Below are 21,316 nucleotides of genomic sequence, written 5' to 3'. Positions count from 1 at the left end.
CACACCTGAGTTGATGACATTCTATAAAGTAAATGAGCAGTACTCTTCAAAAAATGTCAAGGTCATGGAAAAAAAGAAAAGAAACTGTCACAATCGAGGAGAGTAAGGAGACATGACGACTAAATGTGATATGTTACCCTGTATTGGATTTTGGAACAAAAAAGGGACATGAGTGGAAAAATTGGTGAAATCTCAATGAAGTCTGTAGTTAACAGTTTTGTACCAATGATAATTTCTTAGTTTTGATACTTTTACAGTAGTTATGTAAGATGTTAATATTGGGGAAAGTTGGGGCGAATGATAAATGGGAACTCTCTATTCTGTTTTTTGGAACTGTTATGTGAATCGAAAAGTTTTCCAAAATAAAAAGTTATAAAATAAAATAAATTACGTTGGTCGCACGAAGAAGTAAATAGCCACCACCAAGGAAATCTCAAAGCCAATGAGAACGTGGCGCTGCTTTATAGGCCTAACTCATCCATTGTCAAAATTAAGCCTTCAGTTCTCGGATCTAGTTTATATTATTCCATGTTGATCTTTCTAACAGCCAGGAGAGTGAAGTCAGATATTTACTGCAATGCCCATTGCACTGATGAGGAAACTGAGACACAGAAAATAATTCCCACCTTCTCATTGAACAGATGAGGGGACTCTAGCCCAGGGAAAGGGAAGGATTTGCCCTGGCCACATAGCAGGTTAGGGGGCCAATCCAGGAGTAGAACTTCTGGCTCCACGTTCTTAAAACTATCTTTGCTGCTGTTTCAGGGCAGACTAAGCTTAAATTTGGACTATTTGGGAAGGCAAAGGAGAGTAATTCTCATCGTGCCCCCACCCCCTTCTCACCTTTGAGTTAAGCAATAAAGCTGAAAAGATCCTTCAACAAACAAATCCCTCCTCATAGAATCCACAGGCACATCAGCTCTTAGGAAACCTGCAAGGCAAGCTCCTTAAGAGGGAGGGCTGTTCGAACACGTCTGTCCAGGTGTCCTCTTTCCTGTTCACTCTCAAGAAGACAGATGTCTGCTTCAGGAGCAGCTCAGTGGACATCCAGGTTCCCAAACCCCTGTAGTGGGACTGCCTGGGGGTGGTGGGAGCAGTAGGCTTCCAAGAGCAGGTTTCCAGGAATGCACATTGGCCAAGGCACAATCTACACTTTTCTATTCCAAAGTTGGATTCTTTCTCAATGTTGGAAAATGCTCCAAAGTGTTGGTCATTGATGGAAAAGGGCATTTGTGAAGTCAGACCCACTGGGTGATCAGATGAAGATCATCCCCAGGCCAGAGGATGAGTCCAGAGAAGATGAGCTTTTTTTCTTCAAATGCAAAGTGAAGCCTCATTGTCTCTTTTAAACTCTGAGAAAACTGGATTAGTAGGAAATGGTGTTGCTCCTGAAACTGGGGCCAGGAACTCTGGGCAACGTTTGGCTGCACCAAGAGGTGGTGTTGTCTTAGAGAAGAACAGTGTTTGTTTGCTTGAGTTGTAGAATGTCAGAGAAAAGACCCCACGTGGGCATCTTATTTGAGAGTTGGAGAATGGTTACTCCATTGGCATAAACAAAATATTAAAGCTTTTTGTTCAAGAAGGCTATATCTCAGGGGAAAGGAATGCAATCATTCCAGTAATTAACAATTCCCCCAAGAAGTGTGGTTTGCATCATACATGATCTCCTCATTTTGATCCTTTCAGTTTCCGGAAAATGCAGTGTTTCTTCTCCAGGGCCGCATGGAGGAGAGATGGGATTGGCAAGAAGACTTTGCATACCTATGATGTCAGAGTCCAAAGGTTCAACTCTTGGCTGATTGGCTTTTAAGATTAGAAAATACAGTATGGTTCAGGGAAAGATTCTGGGTGTTGCTGTCACACCACCCTAGGTTTGAATCCTGGTCCTACTTGGTAGCTGTGTGACTGACCTTCAAAGAATTGGCTAACCTCTGTGTCTTCAGTTTCTCCTCTTTAAATTGGGATAAAAGCTCCTATTTAACAGTATCGTTGGGAAAGCCCGCCAGAGGGTTTCATTGTGTAGTAGGTGCTCAGGAGACATTCTCGTTGAGTATGTCTTGACTGTCTCTAATTTACTCTTAAATAGTCTTGTTGTCTAGGAATATGCGTTAATCAATGATTTGATTTCCCTCAGATAAATAAGAGGGAAATTTAAATTAATTTAAATAAGAGGGAAATCCTGCTCTTTTTTAAAACAACTGCCATATGGAGCTATGGAAAAGTTAATTTTAATGATAGCTTTCAAAACGTTCAGCAGATTAACCAGAACTTTCTACAGCTAATCACACCGTAGCTCTCTCTACCTCTCCTTTGTAGCAATTACCACCATTTAATTGGCTAATTAATTGTGAAATGAATTGTTTAATGATGCTCTGTCTTACCAGAATGTAAGGTTTGTGAAGGCAGGGTTAGTAGGGACAATATCTGTCATGTTTATTACCATATCCCTCAGATCACGTGCACGTGCATGTGTCTGTATGTGTGTATAATCCAATAAATATTTGCATGAACAAATGAATTAATGAATAACTAAAAACAAAACTAACCAACAAAAGGAAGATATTTCACATGATATTATGGAAGATGATAATGCATTAGCTTTTACTTAAGCTAATGACTATGGGCATATCACTAGAATTGATAGCTTCAAATCCCAATTCTGTCACTTCCTAACTGTGTGACTTTAGACAAGTAAGTCCTTTTATACCTCTGAGCCTCCATTGTTCCAGCTGCAAAATAGAAAATAACATTTATTTCTGGGCTTTCCTCTGAGGGTTACAGGTAATGTTAAGTGATGCCTTAACAAAGCATCTGGCACATTTTACATGTTTGATAGACAGGACCTTCGAGAGGCAGTGGTTAGGAACGTAGCTTTTTGTGTTAGAGTGCCTGGGTTCAAATCCTGATTCTGTTATTCATTAGGTGTGTGACTTTGTACAAGTTACTTAACAACTTTTTGCCACATTTTTTCTCATCTACACGATGGGAATGATAATTATAATAATACTTACCTTTTATAGTCACTGTGATATTTAAATATAATTAATATAGGTAAAATGCTTAGAGTGGTGTTATGTGTGAGCGTGTAGATGTGTGTGTATACACACACATATATATCAGGCATAATAGAAGTATTGCTGTTATTCTTTGGTAGCATATGTTTATCCTTTGAGGGTATACTCATTTTCAGAAGCAGCCAAAAGTTAATCTCAGCCATGTGAATGATCAAGCTGAGAAATAGAGTTTTGGGTAAAAATCAAGGGTTTTATTTATTCATTCACTTAATCAGTATTTCTTTAACCCTAAGTGTCAGGAGCCAGGAAGTCAGGCATGAATTGGACACTGTTTTGACTCTCGAGGGGCCTCTGGCCAGGCTGAGGAGACATACACACATATCAGCATTTGCAGGAAATGCCAGACAGATCCTTGGAGTAGGAGGCAGGAAGCTTAAATTCTAGTTCCAGCTGTGCTTTGAACTTGCTGTGTGGCCTTGGACAAGTGCCTTTCCCTCTCTGGGCCTTTGTGTTGGAGAAGTTAAATTTGGTGTGATCTGTGGAGGCGTCCTGCTTTGTGGTCTTCAGAACTTATGATTTTTATTCAATAAGATGGTGCTTCTTCCAGCAGTTTCCATCTCCTGAAGCCTGTGCGGCCTCTGCAGGAAGGTATGTGAATTCCACCCAGTGAGAGCTTTCCAAACTGCCAGCCTCACCTGCCTGCCTTGAGTAAAGGCCTCTTTTGGTCCTGAGAAGGAGTCATAGACCTGCTCCTTCCCCTCGTTGGCCGCGGCGAGAGAGAGCACTGGCCACTGTCTGGGCCTCAGAACACATGTGTACAATAAGAAAGCTCTGCCCAGAGGTCTCCAGGGTTCCTTCCTCCACCCTGTGCTCTCAGATTGTTAGGGCAATAAGAGCTGATATCTTCTAGTGCAGCATTTCACAAACTGAGTTCAGTGAAACATTATATTCTGTGGGATGTGTATAGGATTCAGTAAAACAAAAGGTGGTGAGGAGGGGCTTGTTCCAGCCTCAAATAAGTGTGGGAAATATTTAGTTAAATTTAGATATGAATCCTCAGGATGGTAATTACATCTGTAATTTCCTCAAGGAACAGTGCAAGAGAAAGAGAGAGGTAGTCTCACAAAATAACTAAGAGCACAGGCTGGATTTTGAATCCTGGTTCTCCTACCTTCCAGCTGTGTGACAATGGGGAAGTTTACTAGCCTCTCTGAGCTGCAGTTTCCTCGTTTGCAGTTCAGAGAAAAAAATGAAGCCTGCCTTTCAGTATTCTTGTGAGGATGAAATGCAGCATTGCATGCAAAATGCTCTGCACAGGACCTGAAATATGAGCACTCAATACATGCCAGGCATTACTGTTACATTGCCCAGGGGGCTCTTTTGTGGAGACATAGTTATAAGCATCTCTCAGGATGCTAGTGTTCCAGGAGTACAGTGTGGCAAATGCTGACTGATCCGCTTGTTTTGTGCTACGCTGCTTTGTCACCCTGACATTGGAAGACTCCTGTCAACATCTGCCCTACCTCTCCATCCACTTGCACTGATCGTGGGGACATGATCAGTGACAGGGGCAGAGTTTGGGCACCCTATGCAGGGTTCTGAAAAGTCAGCTGAGCCCGGAGAAGGGTGAGTAGGCAGGTGTGGTGGGAGCAGGGGCGTGTGAAAGGGAGCTGTATAGGATGAAGCTGCAGAGGTGGGCCTGGGGAAGGTTGTGGGAAGCCCTGAGGCCTGTGATGAGGAATTTGGACTTTGCCCTTGGCAGTGGGGGGTGGGGGGGGAATTGTGCTGAGGTGTGTGAGCACAGCTGCTAGCTCCAGTATGCCCGGAGTTCTGGCTTCTGCTCCACGTTGTCACGGCTCCTCGGCCCTGGGCATCCGGGGTCTGTCTGGGAGGGCAGCAGCAGGAGCAGCATGCTGCACCAGGGGTCAGGAGACATGCGTAAGAGCAGTGGCCCCCCCTCAGCGCTGGGTGCCTGGGACACGTCACTTTGCCTCTGTGTGTCTCAACCTCCACTTCTCTGAAATGGGAGGAGCCATCGTTCCTCAGCAGCCTAACCCACAGGGCTGCAGCGAGGGTTCAGTGAGATAAAGTATTTCAACCATCCCATTAAGTGGAGACGATACTATGTGCCAGGCCCTGTGTTCAGGCCTAGGGAAGATTAGATGCACAGCATTGATCCCTGCCCTTGGGGGGACTCAGTGTGCTGGGTACCATGCAGTGAGATACAGCTATGGTCAAGTTAAACCCAAGAAAGGGCCCTTTGCCTATTGTGGGTGTGGGAAGGCTGTGAGAGGAGGAGGCATTCAGAAAGATTCCTCAGAGGAGGTAGCACCCCTAGTAGCTAGTGGATGAAGAAGGAAGAAATGAAGTTCCAGGCAGAGAAACTACATGAGCAAAGGTATGGAGATATGAAATACCACAGTTTATATGGGTAAACAAGTAGCAAGTGGTAATATTAGGACAATTAAATTTGAGGTATGGAAGGAGATTTAATGGACACTGCTGACAGGAACAATGCTTGCATTTAAACAGAGATGCATAGTCTAAAGATAAAGAAGTGAAACTCTAATAGGATAATTTCAGGAATTAGCTAGTATAAAGCTTTTTTTGCCTGCCTTGAAATTGTAACATGTCCCATTGGTCTCTATGATAGGTTATATCAGTGTGTTGGGCAGACTGCAGCTCTTGAATGCCAGGCTGAGGGGTTTGCTCTGTAGTCTGCAGACTAATGGAAGAATTAGCCACAAAAGCCAGGGGATTTAGAATGGAATCCATGGCATTCTCTGCATGTGCATGGCTGGCTAAGCAAGGAGGTTCCCAGAAGAAAAACACAGAGACCTTTGCCCTCCTCCTGCACTTAGGCAAAAAGTAGAATTAAGATAAGGTTAGCTGAGTGATCTGGCTATTGTGCCTGCCCTTTGGGTGTCAGCGTCCAATCTGCCTTAGTGCATGGGGGCTTAAGGCACGCTGCTCAGGAGTTGGGGTGATAAGCCCCAGTCACTGTCCGGGCTTTGGGGAGCTACTGCACGCAAATAAACCTGAGTCAAGGAATTGGTCCTGTTGTTACCTGGAGGAAAGAACTTGGATGTACCTCCCTAGCTGGGGATGCATACTATCCAGCCTGCTGCCACTGGGGTAGAGTCTCTCAGCCTGTTCCTCCAGGTTCCCCTGGAGCCTCTGAGCTTGTCGGTTGAAATCTCCCATCGCGAGGCCCCTGGGGTGGAGAGAAGCAAGGGCTAGGAGACACGGGGCCTGGGCCAGGGTCTGGCTCTGCCCCTAGCCCATTGTGTGACCTTGGACAAGTCTCTTTACCTCTTTGAGCCTCACTTTCCTCATTTCCAGAAGGAGGAACATCCTCCAAGGGCAAATATGAGCATTAAGTAAGTTAACGTGTTTGGAAGGGCTTTGCAGTGGAAGAGGTATCATTATCTTTATTAAAAGAGGCAGAAGGGGAGAGCAGAAAAGCATGACAATAATTGGAAATGTGAATGCCCCCTTACTATTTGATAATCTTAAATTAATGCAGAGTTTTAAGGAATAGTAAGCATATTTTAGTTATGTTTTTAAAATCAGCTATATCCCTTAAAGGCCCACACTTAAATATTTATGGACAAAAATATATAATATCTGAGATATGCTTCAAAGTAAGGAAAGGGAAGACCCTGAATTGCCAAAGCAATCTTGAGACAAAAAAGACAAAGCTGGAGGAATCATGGTACCTGACTTTAGACTGTACCACAAAGCTACAGTAATCAAAACAGCATGGTACCAGTACAAAAACGTACACATAGATTATGGAATAGATTAGAGGGCCTGGAAATAAAGCCGTGTACCTATGGTCAATCTATGACAAAGCAGGCAAGCATACACAGTGGGGAAAAGATAGTCTCTTAAGACAAGTGGTGCTGGGAAAACTGGACAGCTACATGTCAAAGAATGAGATTAGAACATTTCTTCACACCATATACAAAAATAAACTCAAAATGGTTTAAAGATCTAAATGAAAGACCTGAAACCACAAAACTCCTAGAAGGGAACATAGGCTTAATACTCTTCGATGTAAATGGTAGCAATATATATATATTTTTTATCTGTCTCCTAAGGCAAAAGAAATAAAAACAAAAATAAACAGATGGGACCTAATTAAATTTTTAAAAAAATTTTATTAAAATTGTTTTTCTTTTCCATTATGGTTTATTACAGGATATTGAATATAGTTCCCTTTGCTATACAATAGGGCCTTGTTGGGCTTCCCTGGTGGTGCAGTGGTTGAGAGTCTGCCTGCCGATGCAGGGGACATGGGTTCGTGCCCCGGTCCGGGAAGATCCCACATGCCATGGAGCAGCTGGGCCCGTGAGCCATGGCCTCTGAGCCTGCACGTCTGGAGCCTGTGCTCCGCAACGGGAGTAGGCCACAACAGTGAGAGGCCTGCGTACCACAAGAAACAAAAAACAAACAAACAAACAAAAAATAGGGCCTTGTTGTTTATCCATTTTATATATAATAGTTTGCATATGCTAGTCCCAAACTCCCAATCCATCCCTCCCCTGCCCCCTACCCTGGTGGGGCCACACATCTGTTCTTTATGTCTGTGAGTCTATTTCTGTTTTGTAGATAAGTTCATTTGTGTCATATTTTAGATTCCACATATGAGTGATATCATGTGGCATTTGTCTTTCTCTTTCTGACTCACTTAGCTTAGTATGATAATCTCTAGGTGCATCCATATAGCTGCAAATGGCATTATTTCATTCTTTTTACGGCTGAGTAATATTCCATTGTATATATATACTACATCTTTATCCATTCATTCATCAATGGACATTTAGGCTGTTTCCATGTCTTGCCTATTGTAAATAGTGCTGCTATGAACATAGGGGTGCATGTATCTTTTCAAATTACAGTTTTGTCCAGATATATGGCCAGGAGTGGAATTGCTGGATCATATGGCAACAAAATTTTTAGTTTTTTAAGGAAGCTCCGTACTGTTTTCCATAGTGGCTGCACCAATTTGCATTCCCATAGCAGTGTATGAGGGTTCCCTTTTCTCCACACCCTCTCCAACATTTATTATTTGTAGACTTTTTAATGATGGCCATTCTGACTGGTGTGAGGTAGTACCTCATTGTAGAGGACCTAATTAAACTTAAAAGCTTTAGCGCAGCAAAGGAAACCACCGACAAAATGAAAAGACGACCTACTGAATGGGAGAAAATATTTGCAAATGTTATGACGGATAAGGGGTTAATATCCAAAATCTATAAACAGCTCATACAACTCAATATATAATGACCCAATTAAAAATGAGCAGAGGCCCTGAATAGCCATTTTTCCCCAGAGGATATACAGATGGCCAACAGGCACATGAAAAACTGCTCAACACTGCTAATCATCAGAGGAGTGCAAATCAAAATCACAATGAGATACCACCTTACACCTCTCAAAATGGATGTCATCAAAAAGTCTACAAATAGGACTTCCCTGGTGGCACAGTGGTTAAGAATCCGCCTGCCAATGCAGGGACACGGGTTTGAGTCCTGGTCCGGGAAGATCCCACATGCTGTGGAGCAACTAAGCCCGTGTGCCACAACTACTGAGCCTGCGTGCACCTAGGGCCTGTGCTCTGCAACAAGAGAAGCCATCTCAATGAGAAACCCTAGCACTACAATGAAGAGTAACCCCCTCTCACCGCAACTAGAGAAAGTTTGCACAGAGCAATGAAGACCCAATGCAGCCAAAAATAAATAAATAAGTAAATTTCTTTTTTAAAAAGTCTACAAATAACAAATATTGGCAAGGATGCAGAGAAAAGGGAACCGTAGTACACTGTTGGTGGGATTGTAAATTGGTGCAGCCACTGTGTAAAACAGTATGAGGTTCTTAAAAAAAATTAAAAATAGAACTACCATATCAGCCAGCAGTTCTGCTACTGGCTATATATCCAAAGAAAATGAAAACACTAATTCGAAAAGATATACGCACCCCAATGTTCATAGCAGGACTATTTACAATAGCAAGATACAGAAACAACCTAAGTACCCATCAACAGATGAATGGTTAAAGAATATGTGGTATATATACATAATGGAATATTACTCAGCCATTAAAAAGAATGAAATTCTGCAACTTGCAACAATGTGGCTGGACCAAGAGAGTATTATACTTAGTGAAATAAGTAAAACAGAGAAATATGAATACTCTATGTTATCACTTATGTGTGGAATCTAAAAAAATAAAACAAGTGAATGTGTAAAATAAAACAGAGACAGACTTACAGATATAGAGAACATACAAGTGGTTACCAGTGAGGAGAGGGAAGGGGAGAGGGGTGAGATAGGGGTATGGGTTTAAGAGACAAACTGCTATGTATAAAATAAATAAGCAACAAGGATATATTATACAGCACGGGGAAATATAGCCATTATTTTGTAATAACTATAAAAAACTATAAAAAACTATAAAAAATTTGAATCACTATGTTGTACACCCAAAACTAATATAATATTGTAAATCAATGATACTTCAATAAAAAAAATAAAGAGGGAGGAGGGAGGAAACAGAGAGAGAGGATAGGGATGAGGGAAGTGGAAAGAAAGTGACTCCAGAGGAAAGACAAGGAGGCTGGGATGGGGTGAAAGCAGAGGAAGAGGATGAATCAGGGAAAAAGAGGCACCAAAGGGCATGGGTGGGGAGAAAGTGAGCGAGAAGAGCAGAAGTGGTCAGCCCTTCCTTCTCCTTCTCTTCCTGGTCCATGAGGGGACAAAATGTCTGCAACCCCCTCAGCCGCTGGTCGTGGAGGTTTGGGAGATGGGAAGGCCAAACGCATCTCCCTGGGGGGGGGTCCCATCTTTTCCCAGCAACCAGGGGCAGGTCAGCACTGCGGGGTGGACAGCGCCCTGGCCGGGCTGGGCATTGTGCTCACTCCTAGATCCCTCTGTGAGGTACTGGGTTTGAACCCCACAATCCCATCCTCAATTCCTCTCCTTTAGGCAGCTGTTCTCAGCTGGCTTGGGAACTGACTAAAAGAGCAGGCCAGGGTGGGGTGGGGCATGGTCTCTCCTGGGGCAGGGCCTGACACATGGTGGGATATCTTTCAGGACCAGCCCTGGGCAGGTAGCAGGGGCTTCCCAAGAAGTATGAGAGGAGGACCCTTCCTCCAAAGGCTCAGTGTGCTTGGAGAGATGTGACAGACAGGCATGAAATCCTTGGAGAACAGTAGGAGGCATGTGGACTAAGTAGAGCCAGCATGCCTGGAGATGTGTTCTTGGAGTCTCACTGAAACCCAGCCCCGCCAGTCACCAGCTTTGTGACCTTGGGACAGTCTCTTCACTTCTCTGGGCCTTGGTTTATACATTTGAAAATGCAGATTATACTGTCTGCCCTGCCTGGCTCTCAGGAACTGTTTGAGCACATATAGGATGATGGGTATAAAAGCACTTTGTGAACTCTGGCACCCTGTATCCATGTGAGCTCTCATTCCTGGATTCCAGCCTGAGTGGCCAGGATGTTGAACTGTGTTTCTCTTTGGGGCTGTAGTTTTTATCCAAGGATTACACGAGAAACCTCCACATGAGGACAGTCCCTCGGTCTTCTTAAGTTACTGTTGACATTTTATCTCTTGTTTTGTCCAGTGTATGAAGATATACTTGCTCAGTTATTCTTAGAATATAATATGAGGGAAAGACGCGTGTTTCTTGAAGAACAGATGTGATTCCTTTTTATCAGAAAATGACAATTATATAATCCATCCTGATTTTCTTTTAGCCTCAGCTACCAGGAAGATCAGAGTAAAATTTAAGTTCAATAATAATATAGGTAGTTTTTATACAATTTTCTTCCTCTTTTTTACCCGGGTTTAATTTTTCTTCTGCTTTTTTCAGGATGAGTTGATGCCAAGTTGATCCAAAGATGAGAACCACGCTAACAAGCCTGTGACACCCCGTTCCAGTCCTCAAGAGGAACACTGGTGAACAGGGAGGTAGAACACATTTTGCCATCTATGTTAGCTTCCTGTGGCCTCTGTAACACAGTACCACAAACTTGGTGGCTTAAAACTGTAGAAATGTATTCTCTCACAGTTCTGGAGGCCAGAAGTTTCAAATCAAAGTGTCAGCGTGGCTTTGCTTCCTCTGGAGGCCCTAGCGGAGAATTCATTTCTTGCCTCTTCCAGCTTCTGGTTGCTGCTGGCATTCCTTTGCTTGGGGCTGCATCACTCCAATCTCACCTCACCTTTCCTGTGTATTTTCTCCTCTTCTGTCTGTGTCAAAGCTCCTTCCGGCTCTGATGAAGATACATATGATTGCACGTAGGGTCTACATAGATAATCCGGGATTAAGCTCCTCCTGTCAAGATCCTTAACTTAATCACATCTTTTGCCATGAAAGGTAATATTCATGGGTTCCGGAAATTAGGAAATGGACATATCTTTGGTGCAACCGTTTGGCCCACCACTCCATCTGAGAACCTAGACTTATAAAATCATCCACCATCTCTCATTCATTATATAACTTAGTGGTTAGGAGCAAAAGCTCTGGAGTCTAACTCCTGGGTTCCCGTTCTAGCTCTGTCATTGGCTGTGGGACCTTGGGCAAATTCCTTAGTCTCTCAGCACCTCAGTTTTCTTGCCTGAAAAACTGAGGATAGTATCTCCCTTGTAGGATTATAATAAGGATTAAGCAAAATGCTCTGTAAAAACACACAGTGTAGCACCTGGCACACAGTAACCACTCAGTAAATGTTAGCTACTATTCGAGATGATGGTTTTAGGATATGTCTACAACCTCTTTAATATTCCTTCCTTCAAGAGGTGAGGCTTAATTCTCCTCCTCTTGAGTATTGACTGGATCTAGTGCCTCACTTCTAACGAATAGAATAAAGCAGAAGTAACCACGTGTGACTTCAAGGACTAGGTCATAAAAGACAAGGCAGCTTGGCCCTTGCTCTCTCTCTTTAGTCACTTGCTTTGGGGAAGCCAGCTTTCATGTCATAAGGACTCTGTGGCAAGGAACTGAGGTGTCCGGACATCAGCCAGCAGTAAGTGAATTTGGAAGAGGCTCCTCCAGTCCCAGTCAAGCCTTCAGATGACTGCAGCTCTGGTCAGTGCCTTGATTGCAATCTCATGAGAGACTCTGACAGACCACTCAGCTCAGTTACTCTTGGCTCTCTGACCCATAGAAACTTTGAGAGAACAAATGTGGTTTTAAGCCACTAAGCTTTAGGGTAATTTGTCATACAGCAACAGCTAACTAATAAACTAGCTATTATTATTTAATCTTTAGACATTAATTATCTATTGCATGCCAAGCAAGGGAGATTATAGGGATGGCAGAGTATCTGCCTTCAGAGAGCATTCAGTCTTGTGGGGATTGGAGGGGGTTGTGGAATATAAAACAATGTTTACAGTGGAGTGTGAGACAGTGCCTGTGTGGTCTGTAGCACAGACAAGGTACAAAAATGCTTTATTAAGATAGCATTCTGCAAAGGGAGCTGCTGATCTGGTTGGGCCAGTCTAGAACACCAGAATATAGGCTGAAGTTCAGGTAGAGTCCATCTCAGTCTGGGAGCCTGCATATAACAGTACCTGGAGGGACTTTATGAAGGGAAAAAAACCTCAGTAATTTATTAAAATCCCACACTAGATCTAAATATACAACTATCCTATGATCCAGAATTTCCACTCTTGAATATAAACCAAAGAGAAATGTAGTTCACCAAAAGACAAGATGATTCATAGCAGTGTTATTCATAATATCCCTAAACTGGAGGTGTCCTAGTGTCTATAAACAAATTACAATATATTCACACAATGGAATACTTCTCAGCAACGACAAAGAACAAACAACTGATATATGCAACAATGTGAATGAATCTCAGAAACATTATGCTGAACAAAAGAAGCCAGGAATCTATGAGCATATATAGGAATATATAAACGTATACCAAGATCAAGATATAGGACATTTCCAGTACTTTACTCTATGCAGTTAATACCTTTTTTTAAAATAAATTTTATTTATTTATTTTTGGCTGTGATGGGTCTTCGTTGCTGCACGTGGGCTTTCTGTAGTCGCAGCGAGCGGGGGCTACTCTTCTTTGTGGTGCGCGGGCTTCTCATTGCGGTGGCTTCTCTTATTGCAGAGCATGGGCTCTAGGTGTGCAGGCTTCAGTAGATGTGGCTCACTGGCTTCAGTAGTTGTGGCTCGCGGGCTCTAGAGCACAGGCTCAGTAGTTGTGGCGCATGGGCTTAGTTGCTCCACCGCATGCGGGATCTTCCCGGACCAGGGCTCGAACCCGTGTCCCCTGCATGGCAGGCGGATTCTTAACCACTGCGCCACCAGGGAAGCCCGCAGTTAATACCTTAATTAAAAAATTTTTTTAAGATAAATGGACTACTAAAAAAGGTTGAAGCATATTATTAGGCACGAATTACATATGTTTTAATATAGTTATTTATGCGTGAGAGTGTGTACAGTATGCTGCAAATCCATGAGCTCTGACATAAACATCCAGCTCCTTGTCAGAGGGTCTCATTGGCTTAGCTGTACAGCTAAGGCAGCAATTCCTAACCAGTGTACACGGGAGTACCACAAAGGTATAAGCTCAATTTCAGCTACAGTAATTCTGGATGTGGTTGGAAGATTGAGCTGGAGAGATTATGGGATTGAGGGTAGCTGGAGTACAACTCCCTGGGTGCGAGAAATAGGATTACACACAAGAGCTCTCCTTTGTGGGTAAGTAAGGGCATACGGTCCTATCAAACAATGTCATGATGCCGAGAACCAGCAAGTAAATGCTGTACACCTGGAGGTACAGCATAATCCCTCAGGCATGCCTCTAGAGACCCTAGTATTTGAGAGTGTGTCCCGGTCTCCAAAGATCAACTTAACTAAGGAAGGTCCTCCTTTCAGGTCCGTTATGGGTCTGTCTTGTTCCAAGTTCACAGGTCTTCCTCTGGACTCCTGTGCCACCTGCAAGAGGGTGATATTTTCTTGTCTCATGGCCTTCATTAATATTTAAAGAACATCTTTAGGCTTGTCTTATGACATTACTCAGAGCTTGTGACAAGTGCAAGCCTTTGTTAGTTTATTCCTAGAGAAGACTTCTATTTCCTCTGTTCACTCTTCAAGATTCCAGCACCTCTGCCTCCATCTGGGGATGGCTTCCCTTCTCCTAATATGAGCAGCCTGCTCCAAATCTCCCTGTTTTCTGTAGGGATGTGACAATTCTGAGAGTTATCTGTTTCCTTTGGTTGGAAGAATAATTTCCTGGTTGGAATCCAAGCTGAAAAAGAATTCTCCTTTGAACAGAAACATTGGGAAGGTGATATCTTTTGTGCAGTGCTGGTGACCTTCCTGGCTGCCGAAGGTCAGCTGCTTTACCGTTTCTTGACTGATGTCATGTAGCCAACACTTGATAATTGAGGTAAACCCCAGGTATAATAGGTATAATAGTGGAACAAAGGAGGAGGTATGGTCACTTCTGCCTGGGACCAGGAAAGGTGAGGTGGTCAGGACTCTGGGTGCATGTGATAGATATTCTAATCAACTTAGGCAAATAGGGGGCATTAATTGGTTCCTGTGAGCAAACCCTGGGATGGTTAGTATATGGTTTCATGTAGGTTTGGCAGCTTCATGATTGCTGGTAGTTCTGGGCATGTCTTCCCAGCTTCCTCAACCGAGAGGAGAGGGTTCTTTACTTCCAGCTCCAATTTTAAAATCCTAGGGAAGAATACTGAATGGCTTTTGTTGGGTCATATGCCTGACCTTTGGGCCAACCACCATAGCCCAGGAGATGAGGTACTGTGGCTGTGGGAGGGATTTTGATTGAAGTGAGGAGGGATTAGTTCTTCAAGAGAAAGGAGGGTGATGTTACCAGAATAAGGGGAAAACATGTACCAGGAAGACAAGAGTTTTTCACTGTAGATAATTTCAGAAAATGCGGGATTTTATAAAAGAGCATAATTGCCTCCAATGCTAATATGCACTCCTTTTACAATATGACTTTGCTGCTCTTCCACTCTCTACCCCTTGAATCTGGTGACTTGCTTTGGCCAGTGAACATCTGCAAATGTGATGTAAACAGAGGTTTCATAAGCACTTGCACACTGGGGCTTGCCCTTTCTCTTGTTGCTGGGAACCTGAGTCCACAATGTAAACAAGTCCAAGCTAGCCTCCTGGAGGGTGAGATCATGTCCAGAGAGACTCTAGCCATCCTTGCTATCCCAGACATAGCAGCTGAGGCCGCTGACATGTGAGTGAGGCCACTCCAGACCATCTGTCCCTAGCTGAGTCAGCCTAGACTAGAAGAACCATCCACCCAATCCACAGACTTATGAGAAATAATCAGTGTTTTTTGTTTTAAACCACTATGTTTTGGTTTGTTATGCAGCAGAAGCTAACTGATACAGAGAGGATGATGCAACTTAGTAAGATCCTAAATTGGCTAGACCTCTGAGGAAGAGGTGGCAGTCAGGGAAGGGGGAACATTCCTGGCAGAAGAGACAGAATCAGCAAAAGCACAGACGCATGAAACAGCGTGGCACACGTGGACACCTCAGTGTTCTGGTTTCACTGAAACACAGGGATAGAGTTGGGAAGTGATGGAAAACACAGCCAAAGGACTAGGTAGGGGCTAGATCAGAAAGAGCCTTCCATACTGGGTTACAGAGTTTCCATTTATCCTGAGGTCTATGGGGAAACCATGGAAAGCTTTTAAGCAGTAAAGAGACATGATTAGATTTGTATTCTTAAAAAATATCATAGCTATCATTAGTGGAGTGTTTCCCGTGTTCCAGGTACTTTAATATGCATGGCCAAAAGAGTGCTCTGGCTGCAGGGTGGAGAGGGATTAGAGGCAGTCAGGAGGTACAGGCGGGCCAGCCAGGAGCTACCAGGCATTCGAGTGAGAGTGGGTGAAAGCCTGAACCAAGGCAGTGGCCCTGGGGATGGGCGAGGTATTCAGGAGGCAGGACTGCCTAGTGACTGCATCGGGGGAGTCTGGAAGGACTCTTGAGGGTCTGGCTTAGGTAACTGTGGAGAATTTTGGAATCAGTGGCATTGAGGATTCTCAGTATCCTATAATCCCAGCTCCCCAAAGTTGAAGGGGGCTTAGAGACTATCCAATCTCATTCTCTCTATGTCACTTACCACTGATAATTCCCAAGCTGATTTTAGGTAGTCTAAGGACATACCATTTTTTTTTTTACGTTTGGGAAATTATTTTTATTGTATTAGGAACTACTAGCATGTAAGACCCATGATTTCATAGATATTATAGCTTAGCAAAAGGCTAAAGAAGTTACTTCAATTTAAAAAGCAAGTTGATAAAAAGAAAAACATTATCAGTAATAGCGCGGGTATACACAGATATGGCTGAAATTAGGCATGAGTGAAGTTCAGGGCACCCAGCATCACCTGGAGCGCAAATCACAGGATCCCAAATGGTGAATGCCCATGTTTTCAAGTGGCCAGGTGGGACCCACCTGCACGGAGCCTGGCTGTCCAGTCACATCTGGCCCATTGGCCCTTGGGAACTGACAGGGACATGTCTGTGTTCGAGTCACCTTCAAAGCCAGACCCAGGTTAAGGCTTAGATGGTGGCTGTAAGAAGGTAGAGAAAATGAACATGCCTGTTCCCCAGAGGCCTTCAGGAGCCTCTGGCTCAGAGAGGCGAACTTGTCCTCACCCGCCTGCCTGTCTGCCTGCCCTCTGTGCAGGTCTCTGCATTGTGCTCAGAAAAGACTCCTGCGTGCAGGCTGAAACTTCACGTGTGGATGCAGGGACTTTGTCTTGGGAGGCACTGTAATGGATGGCACCCATCGTACCTCTGGGAGCCCCGAACCACTCATTGTGCAGGTAAAGGGCAGCTCTGGGCACCGTGAGGGTGCAGCCTGTGGCTTGATGGAGGAGAGGATTAGCGCTGCAGCCCAGCAGCCCGCCCCAGCCATCGGGCGGTGCATACCCGCCTGGACACGGCCTTTCCTGATGGGCAGGGCCTCCCTTTGTGTGATTCCCCAGCACAATGTGTGTAATCCTGCCGACCTGCCCAGCAGAGACGGGCGGGCAAGAGCGCGCTTGGCTTCCTGTCTTGTTGAATGGCTTGAATGGGCGCTGGGCCCACTCTTAATCCCCCAGCGGCTGACTGTCCCGGCAGCAGGGCAGGGGAGGAAGGAGGGGAAGACAGCAGCTCTCCTGTCTTCTCTCCAGGCAGGAGGCTGGTTGCACCCTACCCAGCACAGTTCCACTTACGTTTGAAGGGCAGATTTGAGACCAGCCATGGGGTTGCTTGCCGGTGCCCTCTTGGAACCCTCTGCCCTTCTCCCAGCACTGTCCTTGGCCAGAGTTGGGTGAACTAGTATTACAAGCAGGGAGCTAATGGTAGAGGAGAAGAGCTTCAAGATCCCAGCACATCAGAACTGGAAGCAGCCTTAGGGATTCCACTTCCCCCTCTCTTTTTGCAGTTGGGGAAACTGAGGCCCATACAGGTCAGGAACGTGTTTAAGGTCACATGAATAAGTGACAGTAACTGACTTCAGTCAGGTGGCCTTTCCATTGGACAGCAACTGTTTCCCAAACTGCTTCCTGGAGCATTCCCAACTACTGGGAGACATTTAATGCTCCTGACAAAGAGTTATACGGTCAGATGCGCTGGGAGATGCTGCATGTGAACAAAGCACATCGAGGAGCAGAGGCCATGACAGGTCCTGCAGCCTGTGAACTTGGTCGACGTTAATGCCACCCTTTCCAAATGTACTTGGCAGTGCAGTTCTTTTTTCACGTGGCACCTTTTCTCACACAGCAGTAGCACTTAACTCTAAAGGACACCATCCGGAAATTCTGGACTAGACTGCTATAGACTTCCTAGAAGTGATGATGAAGGTGGTGAGGACACTTCTGTGTAAGCTCTCTGTGGAGTTTAACCCACGTGACAGCCTGTACCATGGGAGGAATCTCCTTTTAGACTCAGGGTCCCCCGGTGTTTATTGAGCATCTCTTATTACCAGGTGCCTTCCACCTCGGTTATCTCTGCTGAGCCTCCCAGTAGCACTGTTGGAAAGGTAACGGAACCTTGACTTTACAATCGTGGAAACTGAGGCACATGAAACTGAGTAACTCGCTTAAGGTCACACAGCCAACAGTCAGCGAAAGCAGGTTTTAAGCCGAGGTCCGCCTGCCTTCAATCCAATGCTCCTGTTCTTCTGCCCTGCTCCCCTCTCCTCTTTCCCTACAGTCTGATGATGAGAAGCAAATGCATCAAACTGGAAATAAAAGGAAGAAAGCCTGGGTTCATATGCTGTTCCACTCCTGATGCATTGTGTGACCTTGGACAGACCTTGTGCCCCCAGGTCTCAGCTCCTCCCCCTGCCATGGGTGGGTTAGACGCGGAGCCCAGTCCCTGTGACTGTCTCCTGCTCCGGCATTCCATGACCCACTCCACGACTCTAGTTCTCAGGCCCAGGCATAGGTCATCCTAGGGAGAGGGTCAGTCCTGGAACGGGGTGACATGAGGCTGGGTTCATGTGTGGCATCAGGACAGACGAGCCGCCTGCCTGAGAAGGCAGAGCGTGTGCCGACTGACTCCTGATACCTTGTCAGAGCCATGGGAAACTGTCACTCAGGGCTCAGGGATGGAGTCAGCCCTGCATGGTACTGGTAGCATGACCTGTGATGCCCTCACACGTAATGACCTCCTTAATGGGTGGTGGAGAAACTTGCAGGACTGGTGAGGGTGGAGCCGGGAAAGGGGCAGGCAGGCATTGTGGCATTCTAGACCTGACTTGAATTTACTTTTTATAGTCTGTATCTGTCATTATTTAGCCAATCGGTCCACCCTCTTTCTTTCAAAAGAGGGTGATTTTCTTAGTTTGGGTGACTTTAGAAGGAGGCTCTAAGACAAAGATTCAAGTGCAAGTAGTTTATTTGGGAGGGGTTCCCAGGAAATGCTGCCAGGGAGCCTGGAAGTAAAGCAGGGAAGGGGAAGAGCACGGTGAATGGCGCATTATCAAGCAAGTGGCCCCTGTTAGTAACTGGAGCTTGATTATGCTGGGGGCTCTGGGAACCGGTGTGTATAGCCTTGGCATTGACCCACCTGAGGGGCCAGGCAGCTAGGGTATGTATCCCCCAACTCGTGTCAGCCACCAGTGGAAAACTGCGGCCAGGGAGGGGACTCTTAATTCCCTAGCATGTCTGGCCTGTGCTGGGAATGACCAGCAGGTAGAGCCCCCAGGCAGAGCGGCAGGGGCTGAGTGCATGTGGGTGAGCTACCAAAGTGTATGCTACAGAGGGCTGGTGAGCCAGAAGCTGAAACTCCAAAACTTGAGAAGGGGTCTAAGTGCCTCCACAATTTGCTGGAAGGGAAGGAAGGCTGAGTAAGTCACTTGCCCTCTGGGAGCTTCAGTCTTCTGATCCAGCAGACGGGAATGGAACCCCTGCCCTGCCTATCACACACAGGACCAAATCATAAATTGTAAAAAGATGATGAGTATATTCACCTTGCTCCCATCTGTTCCTCGCCATCTGCCTGTCCCTAATACCACACACCACTTCTCAGTCACTTCGGCTAGGATTGTGAACATTTTGGTCATTCCTACCCTTCCTGGCCGAGGACCCATCCCCCTTAGAATGGGAAAGCACTTTAGATCTAGAAATTAAGATTTTTTAAGCTCAAGAGGAAGCAGAATGATATGGGCTTGGGAATCAGGAGGCCAGGAATATTCCTTTATTGAGGACCTACCATATCCACAGGCTGAGGGTACTTGATGATGACACAGTTCCCAAAGGAGCTCTGTGTCCTTGGATAGGCAGGCCCCTTGTCCTCTTGTGCCTTCAGTCTCCCCACCTGTGAAATGGGGTCCCTTCTAGTGCTATCATTTTTTACTTTAAGTACAGAACTCCCAGTCTCCTTGAGATCTGCAGCCCGGGGTCAGTGGCAGAACCAGAGGCAAGGGTCCCACTGTCTGGAGATGAGTGAGTAGAGGCAGGGAAAGATTCACTCTGCCCTCCAGGGAGACTGCCATCATGCCTGGGCTCCATCTGCTGTGAGCACTGCATAAGCTCTGCAAACAGCAGCTGAAGATGGTGGATTTGGGCAGCATTAAGCTGTATTAAGTTGAGCTGTTTCTACAAAGAGTACATTTTAGGATAAACATGGCACCAGAGACACGCTAAGAGGATGTAGCACTTGTAAGAAGTGGCTTCATGCCATCCCCAGCAGCTGGTGCAGAGAACGGTTCGCCAACTCCACCCACATGTTGGTGTCTCTAAGGAGAAAATTGCACAGCACCCCCTTCCTCTGTTTATTCTAGGAAGAAACACCCCTTGAGGCCTTAGGCACATGACCCAAGCTGAGCCAATCAGAGGGCTCCAACCTCCTGGCTACTGTGATTGGTCCAAGGATGATCATGTGACCCAAACCAGGCCAATTGGAGTCTTTTCTTGGGGTTTCTTTTAGCTGGTGGGAAAGAATCCTCTCCTGATGTGATGGAGAGCTTGTGGAAGCCAAATGTACACCCATGGAGAAGCCTGTCTGTGGCAGGATGAAATGAAGCCAACAGTTAGAGATGAGAAGCTGAGAAGAAAGTGTCTTGGTGTCCGAGTCCCTGGTACCAGACCTCCCTGAGGCCAGCTCCACCCTTGCCCTTCTTGGTTACTTAAAACAATAAAATGCCTTCTTTGCTTAAGCTTTCTTTGTTAAGAAATAAAACTACTTGAGTTTTATTTCTTTCACACCAAGGCAAGAGAATCTGAAATGAGACCAACATCTTCCATTTATTGAGCTTACTATGTGTTGGGAGCTTTCCACTGCCTCACCTTATGGAATCCTGCAGACAGCCATGTGGGCCATGATTATCATGCCCATTTTACAGATGAGGAAGCTGAGATGCAGAGGGTTGAGGGACTTATGTAAGGTCAATCAGCTGTTAGTAAGTGACCAAGCAGGGGTTCAAACCCAGGTTTGGCTAACACCAAAAGCCACGTGCTTAGCCCTTTTAGCACAGTGCTCATTCACAGCCTGAAGCCTCACCAGTTTTCACCCTCTGGGCAGCCGCCTTCAGAAGAGACAGCTTCCATGACTTGATCTTTTGTGTCTTGGCTTCTTGTGTTGTGATTGAATTGCAAATAAAATTACCGTCATAAGTAATTTTTCAATAATGAGGTCTTATGATGGCTCTTGGCAGCTTAGCAGGTTAGAGTCAGTCTCCACGTTTGATTTCTCCTCACACTTTCACCAAGCTGAGCAAATGGTTTTTATCAACATCCTTGGGAGTGTGACATTTCTGATCCTATCAAATCCTAGCCTTAAGA

The sequence above is a fragment of the Delphinapterus leucas genome, chromosome 6, assembly GCF_059928025.1.
Source record: "Delphinapterus leucas isolate spDelLeu-1000000601 "Yukka" chromosome 6, BTC_Dleu_Yukka2, whole genome shotgun sequence".
NCBI lineage: Eukaryota > Metazoa > Chordata > Mammalia > Artiodactyla > Monodontidae > Delphinapterus > Delphinapterus leucas.
This window is presented reverse-complemented; position numbering follows the sequence as displayed.